Source organism: Schistocerca nitens, chromosome 4 (assembly GCF_023898315.1).
Source record: "Schistocerca nitens isolate TAMUIC-IGC-003100 chromosome 4, iqSchNite1.1, whole genome shotgun sequence".
In the NCBI taxonomy this organism is placed as follows: Eukaryota; Metazoa; Arthropoda; class Insecta; order Orthoptera; family Acrididae; genus Schistocerca; species Schistocerca nitens.
Window position 1 is genome coordinate 691,926,302 of NC_064617.1, and position 19,728 is coordinate 691,946,029.

Here is a 19,728-nt window from a genome sequence, read left to right on the forward strand (position 1 = left end):
TTAAATCTCGCTTACTGCCAAATTTGATGATCATAGATCAACAGAAAATACTCTACAGGTTACGGTGAGACTGTTTTCGAGTATCAAATGCGTGACAAAAGTGGCCGTACCTTTTGATCGCATTGACATGGAAGTTACAGTTATGTTTCACCACCTAGGGAGCGTAGATCTTAGTACGTGACAATAGTCCCAACTTAATACCTCTACCTGTTGATGACAAAACGGCGTATTAAGTGATGGGCGGAAGGACCGACAGTCGGACAACAAATGACATAGAGATTTTTTTCGTATGATATAATTACAAATTAACACTCTTCGGTTTTTCTCGTGTGCTTTTGTTATTAAATCTTGCTCCTTGCCAAATTGACAATCCTATAACAACAGATAGTGCCCTGTAGGTTACGGTAAGTAAGTATGTGATATAAATGGCCGCATCTTTTCATTCCATAGACTTAGAAGCTTCAATTTTGTACACCACCAAGGGATCCTATACATTAGAAGATGACATAAATTTCAACTTGATAACTCTAGGGGCGAGAAGAATGCGTTTTAAGTGAGGAATCCATAGTGCGAGTTTATTTATGAACTTGAGTTGCAAATTTCGTGATCTTCTGTGGAGAGCTAGAATTTCATAGCCACCTTCGGACTAGTTTTTGTTTTGATGATCGATAGACTTGCTTTACAGGTCAAATCCAAACATTCAGATTAAAGCCTACAGTAATTAGAAGGCTTATCCAATGCCAAATGCCGCCAGTTAAGATGGATGTTATTGTCGTTCTGAATACTAACAGTCGGAAACAAAGCATAGTTATCGGTAATTTCGTAGTAGTCGTAATTTTATAATAGTGCCCGGTAACGTTTTCCACGGAATACTTTAACACTTGATAAAATAAGTGGGTGATAAGGACAGACAAGCAAGCAGTTGTTCCCATGTACTTCAAATTATATTTGCTGAGTCTGTTAGCCGTCTTTGTCAGATGTTTTCAAATTTTCGAAAGTTGTAGGCTTATATCAGTTTTTCAGTTCTGAAATTTGCGTTACGTTACTGGTTTTCATGAATATGACATAGTGGCGCACCTATGAAATATGTAGGGAGCAAAAAAAATTCGCGCCTTGCCCCCTTCGTCCTATCTCGACCAACCGCCTGCTCTCGACACTCGGGAGTTACCGACTAGTGCTGCCATCAGGTGGACGAGGTGGAAACAGTGCTGCCGCCCACCGCGCGAACTAGCAGTGCGTTTGCCGCCTGCTGTCACGAGGACTGCTGAATCGCTTTAGTTGTTTTCATAAGTAATAACGTGTTATAGGTGTGGATGAACATTTTGAAAAAAGGAAAACCGTTTTTAGTAGGATACACTTTGATTTCCGTGTTTCGAAGAAGTGTCCGCTGGCTGCTCTTGCAAGAGCACATTGTTTACATCCATCGTTGTCAGTGCCTCCGCAACTGCATAGGGTGACAACCCGACATGGTTGCATGCGATGTATCGCGAAACAAAGTGCCCGTAGTTTCTTCTCACACCAGCGAGCCAGGCAATACGTGTGATACGAAATTGCAGAAAACACCGACGATGGCCCTAGCAGGACGCAGAATATAGACGGTAAGTAATTGTGAAATAATAATTCACTGCGCAAATAGTGTTTGCGGTGCTGCGTTTACTTAACGCACGGTAGTAGTTAACACAAGATGGTGTGATTGCATTAGCGTAAGTTGTTCCTCGTAGCAAATAATTACTGCTCGTGCCTTTGGACACCCCTGTGGAATGTCTTGCCTCGGGGCACAATCAACCCAACGGAGGCAGGCTGTCTTGGGGCACGCACACGGAAAATTCCTGTTTCGATTAAAACATATTTCGAGACTGCACTTGGTGTATGCACTGTGTATTGTTATTGCACTGTGTTTTGTATTGTTATTTCGAGAGCGACGATCTTCCTAAGTGGCATCGCATACTGCAGTTGCTGTGGTGATTATTTAACTTTATTTTCCGTACTCAACAGTCTTCATACGTCGAGTTATTAGGTTGCGTTAAATACTTTGTACAGTGCCTGTTAGCAACATCAGATTTCTGAGAAGAGACAGAGCCGACTTCAATTCGTATAGTCAACCTACTATGCAAAGGTAGTTTTGAAATATAAGACATGAATATACGTTCGTGGATTGTTTGAAAGCGAGAGTTCTGATGTTAAGGAAGATTTCTGTACTACCCTCTCACGTTACTGCCATTCAGATGCATAACCAGACGCGCAAACGTGTACACATGCCACTCAATAATTTTTATGACAACTGTGTATTTTTTCTCGATAACAGTTTACTAGCCCTGTGGTAATAAGTGCAACAGATTGTGCAATAGACAGTACGCAATAAGTGCAGTAATTGTTGCAACAAAGAAAATTGTGTCAGTGTCAGTACAGAATAGCGCACCCTGATGTCGTGCTCGTTGCTAACAACACTGATTCTAATCGTCATCCAAAACTTGGAGCAGACGAGACTGTAGATCATGTATAGCGGTGGATGCAATTTTTCTTAACTTTCGAAGAGCATTAAACTCAGTAATACATAAAATCGCACTGAAGATTTGCACCAGTATGGGACACCTATGTCAGCTGTGAGACTGTGTCGAGAGAATTTGATTAGCAGAACAAAACGCATTATCCCGAGGCAGATTATTACCAACAGGCACAGACGTAACTATCGACGCGCTCCAGGAAAGCGTATTTGGACCGTTTCTCTTCATAAATTACATTTATGGTTTAGTCAGTAAAATTATTTTTATGATTTAAATAATGAAAAACTGCATCAGTTGCTTATTTTTTCATGCTTAACATACATAACACGTTTCGAGAATTTATTCTCATTTTCAAGTGCATTTGTTTACATGAATATTCTGCTGGTGTTTGCAATATTCATGTAAACAAATGCACTTGAAAATGAGAATAAATTTTCGAAACGTGTTATGTATGCTAAGCATGAAAAACTTAGTATCTGGTGCAGTTTCTCATTATTTAAATCGTGAATGACACAGTTGCAGACTTCCCTAAAACATCGTTTATGATTAACGAAATTAAGCAATTGGGTTATTTTAACTGTATATGGGCCACAGTAGAAGCGTAACTCAGAAAAACACGTTATGGTAACTTAAAAATGTAACAGCATTACAGGATTAGAGAATCACAACTGGATACAGGCCACTTCACCCGTATATCTGAGAGTAATAGTACTTAAGGATATAAAATGTGGTGAACAAACAGATTCATTTGTGGGCTGAGCAAATGATGTCGTAAATATAGCATTGAGGTGCTACAGATTCTGTACGAAGGGGACTGGGGAAAACAAAAGAGAAATCACCAGTGCAGTGTATAACAGAGTCCACAGGTTTGCTACTTAACAGTGTATCTGCAGGGGGTCTCGTGTGCATACAAAAAATGGCAATACGGTTGATAGCTAGTTTGACACTCGAGACAGTTTCAAAGAAATGTAGAAAAGTTTGAACTGGGGCGGGGGGGGGGTGTTTCTATCAGAAGAGTGCTAAATTAGATGCGAACGTAATTACAAAATTACAAGAACCAGTGACGAACATTTTGCAGCCACCTCCACATTATAATGATCGTAAAAAAAATTGGAACAACTACAGCTCACACCCAAGCATTTTCTTGTTATACCCCAACCTTGAATGCCGAAAGAACCGTTAAGAAAACAAGAAATTCTTTGTGGCACGGAAACTCCACATCGTTGGCACATAATTGCCAATGTACTGAGCACCTATTGCCCACGTACATTTAGCGGAGATTGGAAGTTGGTGATTTGTGACCTGTCATGCTGGAAAATGCCATGTTCAGTGGGGAAGGAATTAGCTACGAAGTGTCGTAGTTGAGAAGCTAGAGTATTGACGCCAGCAATTTTTTATATATCTTCTGTAATACTGGTACACTAAGGCCCCACAAAAACGTAATGCAAAGTTGTGTCCCTGGCATGTATATGCTCATGGCGCACGTCTCCCAGAAGACAGTGTTGAATTGTAGACACTTCCTGACACTTCCATCGAAGTGACTTGACACTAAAAGAGATTCACCTAACAGGGCAACTCGTCTTTGTTGCTCAATAGCCCAATCACAATATTTTTTTCAGTACCGCAGTGGTAACACCGTTTCCCATCAGATCACCCAAGTTAAGCGCTGTCGGGCTTGGCTAGCACGTGGATAGGTCACCATCCCGGTGTGCCGAATGCTGTCGCAAACGGAGTGCACTCAGCCCGTGTGACGCCAATTGAAGAGCAACGTGAGTGAGAAGTAGTGGTGCCGGTCACTAAAACTGACAACAGCCGGGAGAGCGGTGTGCTGATCACAAGCCCCTCCGTATCTGCATCCAGTGACGCCAAGGATGACATGGCAACCGTCGCTACCATTGGACATTCAAGGCCTGTTCAGGCGGTGTTTGTTTGTTTTTGTCCATTGAACTGAAAATTGCCGGTGATGTTTGCTCAACATAAACTAGCTCCATTTGCCCACAGACACTGAAGCGCCCAAGAAACTGGCATAGGCATGAGTATTCAAATACACAGGTATATAAACAGGCAGGATACAGCGCTGTTTCGACAATGCCTATACAAGACAAGTGTCTGACGCAGTTGTTAGATCTGTTACTGCTGCTAAAATGCCAGGTTATCAAGATTTAAGTGAGTTTCAACGTGGTGTTAAAGTCGGCGCAGGAGCGATGGAACACAGCATCTCCGAGGTAGGCATGAAGTGGGGATTTTTCTGTATGACCATTTCAAATGGCGCTAAGGACTATGGGACTTAACATCTGAGGTGATCAGTCCCCTAGACTTAGAACTACGTAAGCCTAACTAACCTAAGGACATCACACACATCCATGCCCGAGGAAGGATTCGAACCTGCGACCATAGCAGCAGCGCGGTTCTGGACTGAAGCGCCTAGAACCGCTCGGTCACAGAGGCCGGCACGACCATTTCACTAGTGTACCATGAATATAAGGAATCCTGTAAAACATCAAATCTCCGATATCGCTGCAGCCGGAAAAAGATACTGCAAGAACAGGACCAACGACTACTGAGGGAAATCGTTCAACGTGGCAGAAGTGCAGCCCTTCCGAAAATTTCTGTAGAGTTCAATGCTGGGCCATCAGCAAGTGCCAGCGTGCGAACCATTTAATGAAACGTAATTGATATGGGCTAGAGCGACATTAGACTGTCGATGACTGGAAACATGTTGCATGGTCGGACGAGTCTCGTTTGAAATTGTATCGAGCAGATGGAAGTGTATGGATATGGAGACAACCTAGCCGGCCGCGGTGGTCTTGCGGTTCTAGGCGCTCAGTCCGGAACCGCGCGACTGCTACGGTCGCAGGTTCGAATCCTGCCTCGGGCATGGATGTGTGTGATGTCCTTAGGTTAGTTAGGTTTAAGTAGTTCTAAGTTCTAGGGGACTGATGACCACAGCTGTTAAGTCCCATAGTGCTCAGAGCCATTTTTGAGACAACCTAATGAATCTATGGACCCTGCATGTCAGCAGGGTACTGTTCAAGCTGGTGGAGGCTCTGTAATGGTGAGGGGTATGTGCAGTTGGAGTGATACGTCTAGATATGACTGACAGGTGACACATACAGTGGGAGTGATACGTCTAGATGTGACTCTGACAGGTGACACATACGTATCCTGTCTGATCACCTGTATCCATTCCATGTCCATTGTGCATTCCATTGGACTTGGGCAATTCCAGCAGAACAATGCGACACCGCACACATCCAGAATTGCTACAGTGTGGCTCAAGGAACACTCTTCTGATTTAAAATACTTCCGCTGGCCACTAGACTCCCCAGATATGAACATTAATCGGCATATCTCGGATGCCTAGCAACGTGCTGTTCAGAAGAGATTTATGGGCAGCTTGCAGGATTCATGGCGTCAGTTCCCTCCAGCACTACTTCAGACATTAGGCGGGTCCAGGCCCCGTCGTTTTGCGGCACTTCTGCGTGCTCGCGGGGTCCTACACGATTTTAGGTAGGTGTACCAGTTTCTTTGGCTCTTCAGTGTAGAAGGCAGCGGTTCAGGCCGTAATCATTGACGTCTGCAAGGTATTTATTGCAATTCCAGGCTGATGCCAAGTGAACCAAATGCTAGAGTACAGGATATCGGAGCAGTATTATTATTTTATTCAGAACTCTCTAGTAGATAGAACTCATCGCATCATTGTTGCGAAACTTACTGTTGTAAAAGTAACTTCGGTAATACCCCAAAGGCTGATACATTTCACGAAATATTTAAGTGACCTAGTGGATAATATCGAATGCTCTAGGAGGCTCATTGTGGTGATTCTGCTGTGCGTAGGAACTATGCCCAATACAGGAAGATTTGCAGACAGTCGAGGCTTTTTGCAGGGACTGACAACTATTGAGCTTCACCAAAATTATACAGTACTGTACAAACAGTAAGAATAGTAAGAAAGACTCCTTATTGTTACTTACACTATTTGCGAAAGGCTCTGCATATAGCACCAATAGTTACTTCCTTAGTTGCATGAAAAGTGAATGCTAAACTGAGAGTCATTAGGAGATTCGTAAGGGAGTGTAATTCATCCATGAAATTACATAATCGATCGAGCCTTGTTCGTCCGTCTGGGATGTTTACCAAATCGAATTAATTGGGAAGACGCAAAGTGCCCAAAGAAGATTAACGCTTTTCCTAATGTGTTTGTCTGATAAGCGCGAAAACGTCACGTTGTGCATCTTGTAGGAGAGATTTGCATTTAAAATTCCGAGAGCTTATATCCCGAGATTAATCAGGAATCATGTTACATCCTCCCACGATTATGTAGCGAAATGACCATGACCAGAGAACACCAAGTACTTACCGGCCGTAAGGTGGCTCCTGGAGTATATACGTAAATATACACTGCCGCCGGCTGCTGTGGCCGAGCGGTTCTAGGCGCTTCAGTCCGGAACCGCGCTGCGGCTACAGTCGCCGTTTCGAATCCTGCCTCGGGCATGGATGTGTGTTATGTCCTTAGGTTAGTTAGGCTTAAGTAGTTCTAAGTCTAGGGGACAGATAACCTCAGATGTTGAGTCCCATAGCGCTTAGAGCCATTTGATCACTGCCTGACAAGAATTAGTACACCCTTTCAGAGGTTTCCTGTTCACTCAAAATTTATTGTTGCAACAGTGCATATGAAGTCCATGAAATGATTACATTTACAGATCAATAGCATAAGCGGCTCTGAGGTACCAGGTATCGACCCACGCTGAAATACCAGTATTAGTACGGGTGGCATGGAGGTGCTGGCTCTGATATCCAGTCGATTGTACAGATGGCGAATACTGTCCTGGGATACGTTATGCCTCGCCTGCTCGACTTGTTCACGTAGTTCTGTAACACTTGTTGGTTGACGAGTCACATATGTCATTCTCGTCCCATCATATCCCACACGTGCTTGAGTGGAGGCAGGTCAAGAGACCATGCTGGCCAAGGAAGTTGCAGAACGTCATGCAGAAAACGTTGAGTGTCATGGACAGGGTGTGGGTGAGCATTATCCTGTTGGAAAAACACATCGCCTTCCTGGGGCAAGAATGGCAAAAGAGCAGGTCTGAGAACATTGTGCATGTACCCGGCGCTGGCTAGCGTCCCCTCCAGAAACACCAAAGGTGAACCACAGTCAGGCCCCCACAACCGCACGAGTGGTCGACTGTGAAGATCGGACAAATTGAATAGCTGGCCGGCGGCCATTAGAGTGGTAAACTGACGCGCGGAGTTCGAATGTTTATACATCGCTTTTGGTTATAAAACGCCTTCCCTTGAGTTAGGTCACAAACATAATGCCTCATTTAAATACGTTACTACAATATACTTTTTAATTTATGAACAAACAGCAACTAGTCACTGTTTATGAATTTATCTTACGTACTACATGGAATCTGCCGTAGCTAAAAAGTTACGTACTGGACCCCTAGCATTTTTCGTAGTTCATTTACGATAGATGTACGCAAAATGCATCAAAATACTCGAAGATTTGCCCACTATATTAATAGATATTTTCTGACTCTACCTTGCTTTAGATTTTATGACGAGAAGTGCGTTATATATGGCATAGTGCTTTGGCAACTCACGACCAAATTATCAAGTTTCAACCTAACCTAGACCATGAAAACACTACAGATCAGCCAACTTTCTTCAAAATGATCAGAACATATAAAATGGTATTCTGCCGGTCGGAAATATTGCCCCCTGACAGCGTGTAACCATTTTTTGTAACAGCTGTGGTTTTGAGAAAGGAAACCTGCAAATAGATGCACAGACCTGATACTAATACCGTGTTACAAAAACATTTATTAAGCAAGTGCACTGACATACAAAACAATTTAAAATATTCACTTACCTGTGAAATGTAATATTCGTTCCTTTCTCGAATTTATTTGTACAATTAGTCGCTGCAAGACTCTTCACCATTGTACTTCTTTTGATTGGAACGTACAGACAGTAGAATTACGAGTAACAAATACTGTATGTTCGTCTCAACAAATATACAACGTTGAATCAGGGTCTTCGTAAACAACAGTACTACACAACACATCAGATTACAACCACTATAATGGCGTCCAGCCGAAGGTTCAAATTATCCCGCGACTGCAGCGCCATCAGTGAGTCTAGTTATTTTTTACAAGGTCTTTGACCACAGTTGTAGCTCATCGCACTCCAGACCACACGGCATGGGGCGGGGGCCAGTGCGTCTTGGGTTAGTGCACTCAACGAGACAGTGCGCACCAGGTCCATGTCGTACACGCAGGCAGAATATGCGTTCATTGCTGAAAACCAGGGCGTGCCATTCCATCTTCCAGTGATCCTCTGACAGCGCCAATCGAGCTCTCCAAGTCGATGCCGCGGCGTAAGTGAAGACAGGCTATAATCCGTTCACCATGAGGATAAACCTGATGAAAACATTGTATTATGTATTCTTGCGCGTTTTCTGGAACCTCGTTGGATTTCCGTTTCACTTGGGCTGCAGCCAAGCTGTCTCGAGTACTGTCAAGTACGGGGTACGTTTTGTACTCTGCTTTAGTCGCACAGCGGCTTAGCGATAATACGTGACAACAGCTTTACCGGCTCATTTAACTTGGACAGCACTGGCCGGTCAGCTGGTACAGCTACCCTGCAGTGGCGTGGCCAGCTGCAGTTCACACGCAAAAAGAGACAAGCAGAGGTGGAATAAAGCTTCGAATGTCATTTAATTTTTAAGCAGAATGAAATAATACACTGCAAATATCCCACAATACGCTCCTTAGACGACTAGACGAAAACCGCAACACGTTATCGTTTTTAGCTAACGTACTATTGTAATTAAAAACAAGAATGATGAGAATTTCTGACTTAATCATAGGGTAATTTTTCTGCATAAGCTGTGTGTAACGTAAGAGAGTACTGAAGGATTTCACTGGTAATCTCTTAGCTCCTTATCCGAAACAGAGAAATACATTTCAGTTCTGGAAGTGTCATCTGCTACGTTGTTAACGAGCCTATCAACAACAGAAACCATGAAGCCAACCAGGCGCAGCTTTTTCTCTTCTTCTTTTATGACGAGCCGTTCTATATCCCGCCAGAGTTCGGCAGTGACGTGTGAAAAAGCTGCGTGCGTTAGTTCCAGTACGTCTGGCAGCTTAACAGTCTTGTTACTTCTCGGGTAAAATCCCGCAGCTTGGCTCCAGATCAGTTCTGTTGGGTTCATATTGTAATGGTATAGCAGCAAATGTAAAAATGCAGCGTTAGTACAATGTGTTCGATGCTGTGAAAATCATTGTCGTTCATGTTTCTACGATACGCATCTACCTCTGTTGTATCAAACGATGGGCATAGTCAAAATAAAGAGGATTTGGTTGTTCATTTTTGCTTTAAAAATTAAATCGTTATGTTTTCTTAATTTCAACAACTTATACGAACAGTCTTTCATAAAACATCGATAGTTAAGAATTCGTATTGGAAATGAAAACATGAATTTCGCGTCCAATATGTAATTAGAAACAAGAAGTCGTGCATTATTCATAAAAAATGATGATGAGTTTTATAATTACGAGATGTAGGTATTACAAATCGAACGAGGAAAAAAAATGATATCTCGAGGTTTTAAATCACAGGAAGAACATCTGTAATTGGATCACGTTCCATAACGCTACCGGCTGAGCTACAGTTTCAACAAAAGGTAGTATATTAAGTGCTGTATATACAACTGGGAAAACTTCAGAGCCGATTATCTCCGTAAATTTATGAAAAACATTAAGAACAGCCTATTTCTCTGCACTTTTAACCGTGTTCCACGCGCGTGTTTCACTACGGAACAGCCGGCCGCTGTGGCCGAGCGGTTCTAAGCGCTTCAGTCTGGAACCGCGCGACCACTACGGTCGCAGGTTCGAATCCTGCGTCGGGCATGGATGTGTGTGATGTCCTTAGGTTAGTTAGGTTTAAGTAGTTCTAAGTTCTAGGGGACTGATGACCTCAGATGTTAAGTCCCATAGTGCTCAGAGCCATTTGAACCACTACGGAAGAGAAAAGCAGCCTCAGCCATTTTCATACTGCACATTATCAGCGCGACAATCAGAGCACAAAGCGGCAGAGGCTGTGACTACACGATTTTTTAAATAAAAACTACGTAGCTAAAGCGTGATTAAGGAAAATGTTGATTGCTATTAATACATTTGAATATCTTAAAGTTTCATTTAACGTAACTTAGTAATAAGATATCTAATACATAGGTAGGACCTACTTCCAAGAGCGTAACAACACCAGTGTACGTGTGCTACGGCTTTTGACCAATCATCGCGATTGTGTTACGGCTTCTGACCAATCATCGCGATTGTGTTTGTTTACATCAGGTTTATTCTTATGTTGAACGTATTAAAGAGGTGTGTGTGTGTCCGTAGTCCGACTCAGTTGGCTGTAGGAAGCCCGAGCACGACTGCGTGGTACGGTCGCCTACTCGCTTCACACGTTCGCACGACACTGAGCATTATGGCCGTGAGCATTCCGTATTAAAGGATAGACACAGATGGCGCTCTACGCTCTCTGTTGGGGGACTACGCTGAAACCGTTATCAGTACATCTACTATCCCCCAGGTGGCATGTGCCGTCATCGGATCGAAATATACGTCAGTTTTCCAGGTGAACAGAATTTTTTTCCGGCAGTGTAGATATGCACACATTCTGGCAATAAGATGTGGAGATTATGTAGTCAAAAAAGCAGAAGATTCGCATGTATAAAACCGACAGCTGCTGTCTGAAAATGATCGAGATGGGTCTTTTTTGGGCTCCTAGTCGCTGCTTCTGTCTGCCGAGATTGGAGGAGTCAAGAGTGGCCACCACCAATGCCTGGTCGACCCATACCGTTACCTGAGCTCGTCACGTGGAGGCCCCTTTCTTTTACTCTTTACTTTCTTCTGTTTTTTGTTGCAACAAATTTTTGCTTACTTAAAACAAAATAACCGTTCGTGAAATGGTAATATAATTAAATTGTGTGACAATTTATAAGGAGAAAGAGAAGGTAAGCTAGATGACATGTTAGAATTTCCACCTTGGTATCTTTGATACCTGAGGGTGAATACCTCGTATTTGTCATCGAGCCGTTGATCCGCAGACACCACACCTGATTGTGTGTTAGTGGTAGATAACTTGATTAAGGTCATCTAATTTGCTGGGTGTAATATACTTAGAACTAAGGTTATGTCGTTGTTCTTGTTGTTGCTGTTGTCTTCGGTCCAAAGACTGGTTTAATGCAGCTATCCATGCTACACTACCCGAGTAACTGCTGCAAGCTACATCATTCCGAATCTGCTTAGTGTATTCATCCCTTAGCCTCCCTCTACGATTTGTACCCTCAAGCTTCCCTCCAATACTAAGCTGGTGATCCCTTGATGCCTACCGAGCGAGGTGGCGCAGTGGTTAGACACTGGACTCGCATTCGGGAGGACGACGGTTCAATCCCGCGTCTGGCCATCCTGATTTAGGTTTTCCGTGATTTCCCTAAATCGCTCCAGGCAAATGCCGGGATGGTTCCTCTCAAAGGGCACGGCCGACTTCCTTCCCCATCCTTCCCTAATCCGATGAGACCGATGACCTCGCTGTCTGCTCTCCTTCCCCAAACCAACCAACCAACCTTGATGCCTCAGAACGTGTCCTACCAACTAATCATTTCTTCTAGTCAAGTTTTGCAACAAATTCCTCTTCTTCCCAATTCTATTTAGTACCTCCGTATTAGTTACGTGATCTACCCATCTGATCTTCGGCATTTTATGTAGCATCACGTTTCAAAAACTTCTATTCTTACGTAACAATACGCGGACACTGTTTAAAATACTACCTTATACTTATGTACTGTTTAAAAGCGACCTTTCGGTAACAATGACCGATCTCTGTTTAGCCTAATATGTCAGTATGTAACATATCTGTCGTCCAGAGTTCATAGTCGGTTAATTTTTCGGTGGGTTTTCGTCCTCCTCCTCCTCCTCCTTCTTGTTCTTCTTCTTCCACCCTATGAAGTCCCACGTTTTGTTGCATATTGACTTGCTCTCTGTGTGGCCAATTGTGTAGGTATCCTTTGTAAGTTATTTTAGAAATTTTATCTGCTAGTTTTTTAGATGCTTCCACTGATCAACATTCCTAATGGCTTCATGTATTTCGCGTTCAGTGGTTGTGTTGTGTACCTGTGATGTTCCCCTGGTGTTTTTGTAATACCCGCTGATTAGGACTGTATGTTCTGGGTTCTTAATACCCCACAAGTGCAATTTTGTGTCTGACCTTGTGGACCCACGCGGTTGAGATAAGGTCTGTTTCTAGTTAGTAAGTGCAACACGCCGCTGGTAGGGTCGACATGATTCGTTGTCAACCGCTCCGAGATGTCGGGGAAAATTGCGTCGGCTCTTCTTCCCTTATTGCTGACCTCTCGTTCACCTTGCTAGGTCTCCTTACGCCAGAGTTTAAGTTGGTGCTTGGTATTTAGAGGTACACTGGTTACCGCTCTAACCTGGTCCAGACCAGCCATCTTTAACCAGTACGTTGCATCCTGGTATCTAATAGTAATATCAATCGAGTATCTTTCAAGTACCATCACTGAGTGGTTGCTAATCCCCCTGATAGTCTAAGCAAGACACTCCTAATTCCTTTGTCTCGTCTAAATGGCCCTTTACACACTCAGGTTTGTCTGAGCAGACCATGTTCTCAACGACCGTCTACACATCTGGTCTGCGGTGTAGTAGTCAATTCACATTTACATCTCCCAACTATGTGTTGTTGCGGTATGTTACACCATGACATAAGCAGAAATGCCACAGAAATGAGAAAAACGATAACTTCTTTTGAAAGAGTTTCAGTAACAATTAGGCAGTAACACCGAGGTACGTGGCAGCTGACTGAAGCAACGGTTTGTCTCTACAAACACTGTCAGTGCAAATATCTGAACGTGTAAAGGGCCCGTTTAACAGCTGTTCTGTTCGTGATGAGAGTTAGTCGGTGCGTCCATGTACTGGCTGCAAAAGCAAAGTACTGATTCGAAGATTGCACAGTTATAAGTTCTTGTAATTGATAAAGGTGGTCTTCAGGTATGCCACATCCCTCTGAAGACACTCATTGTTAATTCGATCCCACAGAGGTGCCTGATTGCGGGGATGTTCGTGATTACATTTCGGTATTAAAAAGAAGAACACTCCCACTAATGTTCTCCAAAATTACATCTATTTGGTCACGAACCAGCTTTCGACTTCTCAGGCCCATCTTCACGTGACAACTGAAAGTCGCAAACACAGGTAAACATGATGTGCGACTTACACAGATATTATGTGTACAGAAGATACAAAATGACAAAGTGTGTACCTAATATAATATTACAATAATTACATTAACTAAAAAGGGGGGTAAACAAAGTTTTTATTTGGAAATAGGTATAATTAATTATCAGAAATGAAATGAATTTACAGTTTGAATCTGGTATTTGTAACGAAAACATAATTTAACAAAAACGGAAATTGAGACTGATTATTTTGTACTAGACTGACTTTCTTCATTCTGTTTGTGTCATCTGTTTGTGGATTTCCCATGTTTCCCGTAGGGTAATCTTTCTGGACCTTTTTTTTTTGACAGAATGTAGAACTTCAAGTTCTGCTAAAGATGAGCAGCAGAAGTCGACTCTTTCTTCTTTAATGGCCAGCATCTCTCTTGTTTACGTAGCCTTATTGCCACAGATCTGCCTGACTTACCAATGTGCACTTTTTCAAACTGCTTGCAAATTATTGTACATACAGCACTCTTCGCCAAGGGTTGCATTTTTCTTTAATATTCAATAGCAATTTTAATATGTTATTGGTATTGTAAAATGCAGGTCTGTAGCTACGAGACTTTAAACTTCTTTGCAAAATTGTAAAAAATGTTGTCAAAGTATGGAATTTTGCACCAGGCTTTGAAACTATCGAGCGATTGTTGTTGACCAGCGCACAGAAGTGGTGCAATTCTCTGCTTTTTGTAGAATATTATCAATCAAGGTAGAGCCATACCCATTGCTGGAAGCGATTTGTTTGATGGTTGGTAGTTCTGTTTGAAAGGCTGATTTGGATAATGGAACAGATGTGAGGCGATGCACCACTGAATGGAAAGCTGCCTGTTCGTGGCTGTGTGAACGCTGTGAGCTTGCAGGGATTACTGTACAGGAGCTACGTTTTTCCTGTAAGTGCTGAATACGTGTTATCTTGTATTAAAGGTACGTTTACACTGGGATACATGTATCGCGACATGTATGAGCGACATGTCAATTTGACATGTCGCGATACATCACCTCATACAAAAATTCACGGAACTTGTATGCGGACCCTCGAGCTCATACATGTCGCGTATACATTTTGTATATCGCTTTTTGGCCATATACGCGACATGTATGAGCGACATTTGAAGAACTCGCGCATGCGCAGTACTATCATTTCCTGTCGCCTTGTCGACTGCCGCTTATTTCGACGATTAGCGCATGCGTAGTACCAGGCTCTTTGGCGGCTGTTTGAGTTTTGAAGGTGCCGACTGTCGTTTCGACGTTAATGTATCTGCATAGAATATCAAAAAGTGCCATATGCAACATTATTCTTCATGTTTGCGAGGCCATTGTGCAAGTTTTATCCCAAGAAGTGAAGGTAAAAGTTAATATATATCAGAGTATGTAATACATTATATAATTTTTTCATGCATCTGGCACGTATATCAATGTTTTGCTGTTATTCCGGCGGCCTCGCGTGATAATGTTGACAACGGATGCCGACAATCGTGTGTGAGACGTTGGCATTAGCAATCGCACGACAATGCAAATGTTTTGTCATGAAATCTTCGTTTTACGAGGAATCCCCAGTGGCTAAAAAACGGAGTGTTACTGCCAACTTATCCTCTGGTGGAATCGCTTCCCGAAAGTTTGTGTTGGTTTTGGACACAAGAGGAGCCACAAGTGATAACAAACCGCGGAAATCCTCCATACTCATCCTAACATAATTTCTAAAATATGCGCCATCCTCTAGCGTTAATTCGCGAGAAACTCTCTGTGCCACCATCTACGCTTCCTCCGCCTTTTCTTCCTATCATCTTCCAAAAGAGCAAGTGTATCAGCACATAAAAATGTGAAAACTTCCAAATCGTCGTCGGAAGCTATCGCACAGTGATACATATCAACCAGTGTAAACGCACGCTCATACATGTATGAGGTTGATACTTGTCAACTCATACAAGTCGCGATACATGTCGCAAAGTCGCATATACATGTATCTCATACATGTGCCGATACAAATCGCAGTGTAAACGCACCTTAATATCTACATTAAGCAGAAATATGACCGTACTGGACATGAAAAAAACACATGCCGCGTAATTCCAGCCTAGTATTAAATGATCAGACTCGATTTCCGTTTTCCCATTTGTTAAATTAAGTTTTCGTTACAAATACTAGATTGAAACTGAATAAATTTTATTTCATGTTATTTGTTATATGTATCTCCACATAAAAACTTTGTTTACCCCCTTTTTAGTTAATGGAATTAATGTAATATTTTCGCTATGTAAACACTTCGTCATTATTGTATCTTCTGTACAAATAATATCGGTGTAAGTGGTACATCATGTTTATCTGTGTTTGCAACATACAGTTGTTATATGAAGATGGTCTGAGAAGCCGAAAGACGGTTCGTGACCAAATAAATATAATTATGTTTTCCTTTTTTTAATATTCTTATCATGTTCTGCCAAGCATCGACGGAAAAAAATCAGTTAATGTTACGTTTCACCTTCTGTTTCAAATAGTTACAGACGTTTTCTATGGCATTCAGATTGCATCATTATTTAGCGAGCCAATCGAAGTGCAGTAGGATTTCTCAGTGTTCGTCAAACTAGGAACGTAAACTCTTTTCTGCCATTGCGGAATTGTGTTTTATTCATCTCACGACGCACATTTGCAATCCATTTGGTTTGCGTACAGGAGGCATGTCAAAAATTTATATACAACTACAACGATTCTTACACTAATAAATAATAGCACTAAAATAAATAATAAAACTATAAGGATATTTCTTGGAATGTGTACACATTGTTTCCAGCACAAATTTCCAGTTTGTCCCGCAGGAATTCATCCACTGAGTAATAACATTTCAGTGTCAGTGCGTCAAATAGCTTTCTTTTAAGTGGACCTTAATTCATCTGCATTAACTTGTTCTCTTTTAATTTATTACAAATTTTCATTCCCATGTTTTGAAGCCCCTGGGAATACAGTCTGAGGCGGTAGGTGGGCAGCATAAAATTTTCTTTGATTCTAGTATCAAGTGAATGTAGACTGGCAATGGCAAGGAAAGCGTTTCTGAAGAAGAGAAATTTGTTAACATCGAGTATAGATTTAAGTGTCAGGAAGTCATTTCTGAAAGTACTTGTATGGAGTGTAGCCATGTATGGAAGTGAAACGTGGACGATAAATAGCTTGGACAAGAAGAGAATAGAAGCTTTCGAAATGTGGTGCTACAGAAGAATGCTGAAGATTAGATGGGTAGATCACATAACTAATGAGGAAGTACTGAATAGGATTGGGGAGAAGAGGAGTTTGTGGCACAACTTGACCAGAAGAAGGGATCGGTTGGTAGGACATGTTCTGAGGCATCAAGGGATCACCAATTTTGTACTGGAGGGCAGCGTGGAGGGTAAAAATCGTAGAGGGAGACCAAGAGATGAATACACTAAGTAGATTCAGAAGGATGTAGGTTGCAGTAGGTACTGGGAGATGAAGAAGCTTGCACAGGATAGAGTAGCATGGAGAGCTGCATCAAACCAGTCTCAGGACTGAAGACCACAACAACAACAACAACAATCAAGTGAATGGACAAAATGGATTCCTTCAAATAATTCATGTCTGGTGTACAAAAATATAATAATCTCATATATGTATAGGGATGGTAGAGTTAATATTTTGTTTTCTAAATAATGGACGACATGGTTCTCTGTGATTTACAGTGGATATATTTTGAATGATTTTTTTTCTGTATTTTTAGTACCTGTACTATGTTTGTTGAGTTACCCCATAAAACAATATCATATCTAATAATGGATTCAAAGTAGCTTGTATATGCTACTTTTCGTGTGTCCATGTCAGTTGCAGTTGATAATATTTGCATTGCAAATGCAAAGATGCTCTGTTTCTTTGCTAGGTGTTCAATGTGTTCCTGCCAACTCAAATTTTTATCTACATTTAAACCTAAGAAACTGACTGAGTCAACTTCTATATCTTGGGTGTTGTGAACAAAATTTTGACTGTCTGATTTTGAATTGCATCATGTGAGTCTTAGATACGTTTAGATTCAACCCTTTTAGCTGAAACCAAGTTTCTAAGGTCCTGAGAGTATTGATCACAGATTTGGGAATTTTTTCCGAATCCTGATTTTCAACTAAGACAGAAGTATCATGTGCGAACAGAAGTGATGGGGAGCTGATGTTTAATGCTAAGTCATTAACATAGAAGAGAAATAGAACTGGACCTAATATGGAGCCTTGTGGAACACCCTGAGATATTTTTTTTTTCCAGTCAGGAAAATAATATAAGCCATTAAAATAGATGCTAACTCTTTGCTTTCTGTTTGATAAGTTTTCGCGCCGACCCTTCTTATTGCCCTGATTCCATACAAGTGACGCGCACGTACACGCCACTTCACTGTTATGATTTACGCCGGCAGTGGAGGATCACTTTGAGTGACACCTACACCATCAGCAGCGCTCCAAATTTATCAGTGAATTCTTTGAATGGGCAGGTGGGTGGGTGGGCGGAGATTAAAATTTTGTACGGTGAACTTACGAATCCAAAGCGAGGTTCAGTTCTCCATTGGTCCGGAGTAGAGTTGGAAAACTACAGGCTACTGTAGACTATCACAAGTAAGCGTAGACTGCGGCAGTTCTCCTAGTAGCTTCGTTCAGTTAAGTGTTGCGTATCTATCGGATGGTACTTCATTTCGATTGCTTTGTTTGCGTATGTCAGTGTCTTACTAGATTTCCCTGGAAATCGGAATATTTATAATTAAACTGAAATTTTCAATATTTAATTCGTATTTTACCTGAAAATTGTTGATTTGTAGCGTGAAACAGATGAATGTTGTATCAAAAATAAATAAATTTACAGATTTATGATCTAGCGCTGGAAAACGCAATTTCCTCGAAAAACGGTATAATTAAAATGCAAAAGAAAAACATATCAGATATCGCTTCAAAACTTCGTCGCGCCTATATGAAACATGTTTCGCATTTATCAGTGATAAAAGGAAACTCTTGCCTTCGATCATGATGAACGTTCTGTTGAGTACAAAAGTCAACAATAATAATAGATTTGTTTTATGTTTGTGCATGTAAACTGTACTTACAACAGAAGCGCGGAAGTTTCGGTATCAGATAATTTTTATTAGTTATAAAACGGAATTTATATCTTAGAAAGAAATAGAATACGCAATGGAACGAAACGCGGTTGTAATTATGTGCAAATCAAACAATAAAAAAAAAGTTGTTGGCTACATGTTTCTACCTCACACATTCACTTATCCTTCTTTCTCTACCAGCGCTACCAATTCTACCTGTAACCGTAGCATTTACTATGTCAATCATGTATTTGACCAAAACGACCGCACCGCAATTTTGATAGAGCGCAACTCTAGTCCTGAGACATTGTCACTTACTGTTTCTTCCACTTCTGGAAATGACTAGATAATTTCTGGAAATGACTAGATAATGTAAAACAGGCTTACTTGCACCGTGGTACGAAACTCGCCTTAAATTGTAGCCCCCGTCCATAACTGGCTGGCTGAGTTCAAATGGTTCAAATGGCTTTGAGAACTATGGGACTTAACAGCTGAGGTCATCAGTCCCCTAGAACTTAGAACTACTTAAACCTAACTAACCTAAGAACATCACACACATCCATGCCCGAGGCAGGATTCGAACCTGCGACCGTAGCAGCAGCGCGGTTCCGGACTGAAGCGCCTAGAACCGTTCGGTCGCAGCGGCCGGCCTTATGCCGTTCGTTGGCAGTCGAGCAGCAAATTATTACTACAGACAGAACGCAAAGCTCCAGCCTCTATGTGTCTCAGATGACAGAATTTCGCTCACGAGCAGCATACTGTCGCAGAATACTACAAAACTACACTGGTGTGCAAAACTCTCTCTCTCTCTCTCTCTTTGTGTGTGTGTGGGGGGGGAGGGG

The 19,728-nt window shown here is 41.9% G+C and overlaps 1 protein-coding gene across 3 annotated transcripts in view; it reads left to right on the plus strand.

Moving 5' to 3' along the window:
- Positions 1-1,232: 1,232 nt before the first annotated feature.
- The window catches only part of LOC126251924 (ankyrin repeat and BTB/POZ domain-containing protein 2), a 671,398-nt gene continuing 652,902 nt past the window's right edge, over positions 1,233-19,728 (plus strand). For all 3 annotated transcript variants that reach the window (XM_049952673.1, XM_049952674.1, XM_049952675.1), the window contains exon 1: positions 1,233-1,598. The gene's annotated coding sequence lies outside the window, so the exon portion shown is untranslated. The remainder of the gene's footprint in view (positions 1,599-19,728) is intronic.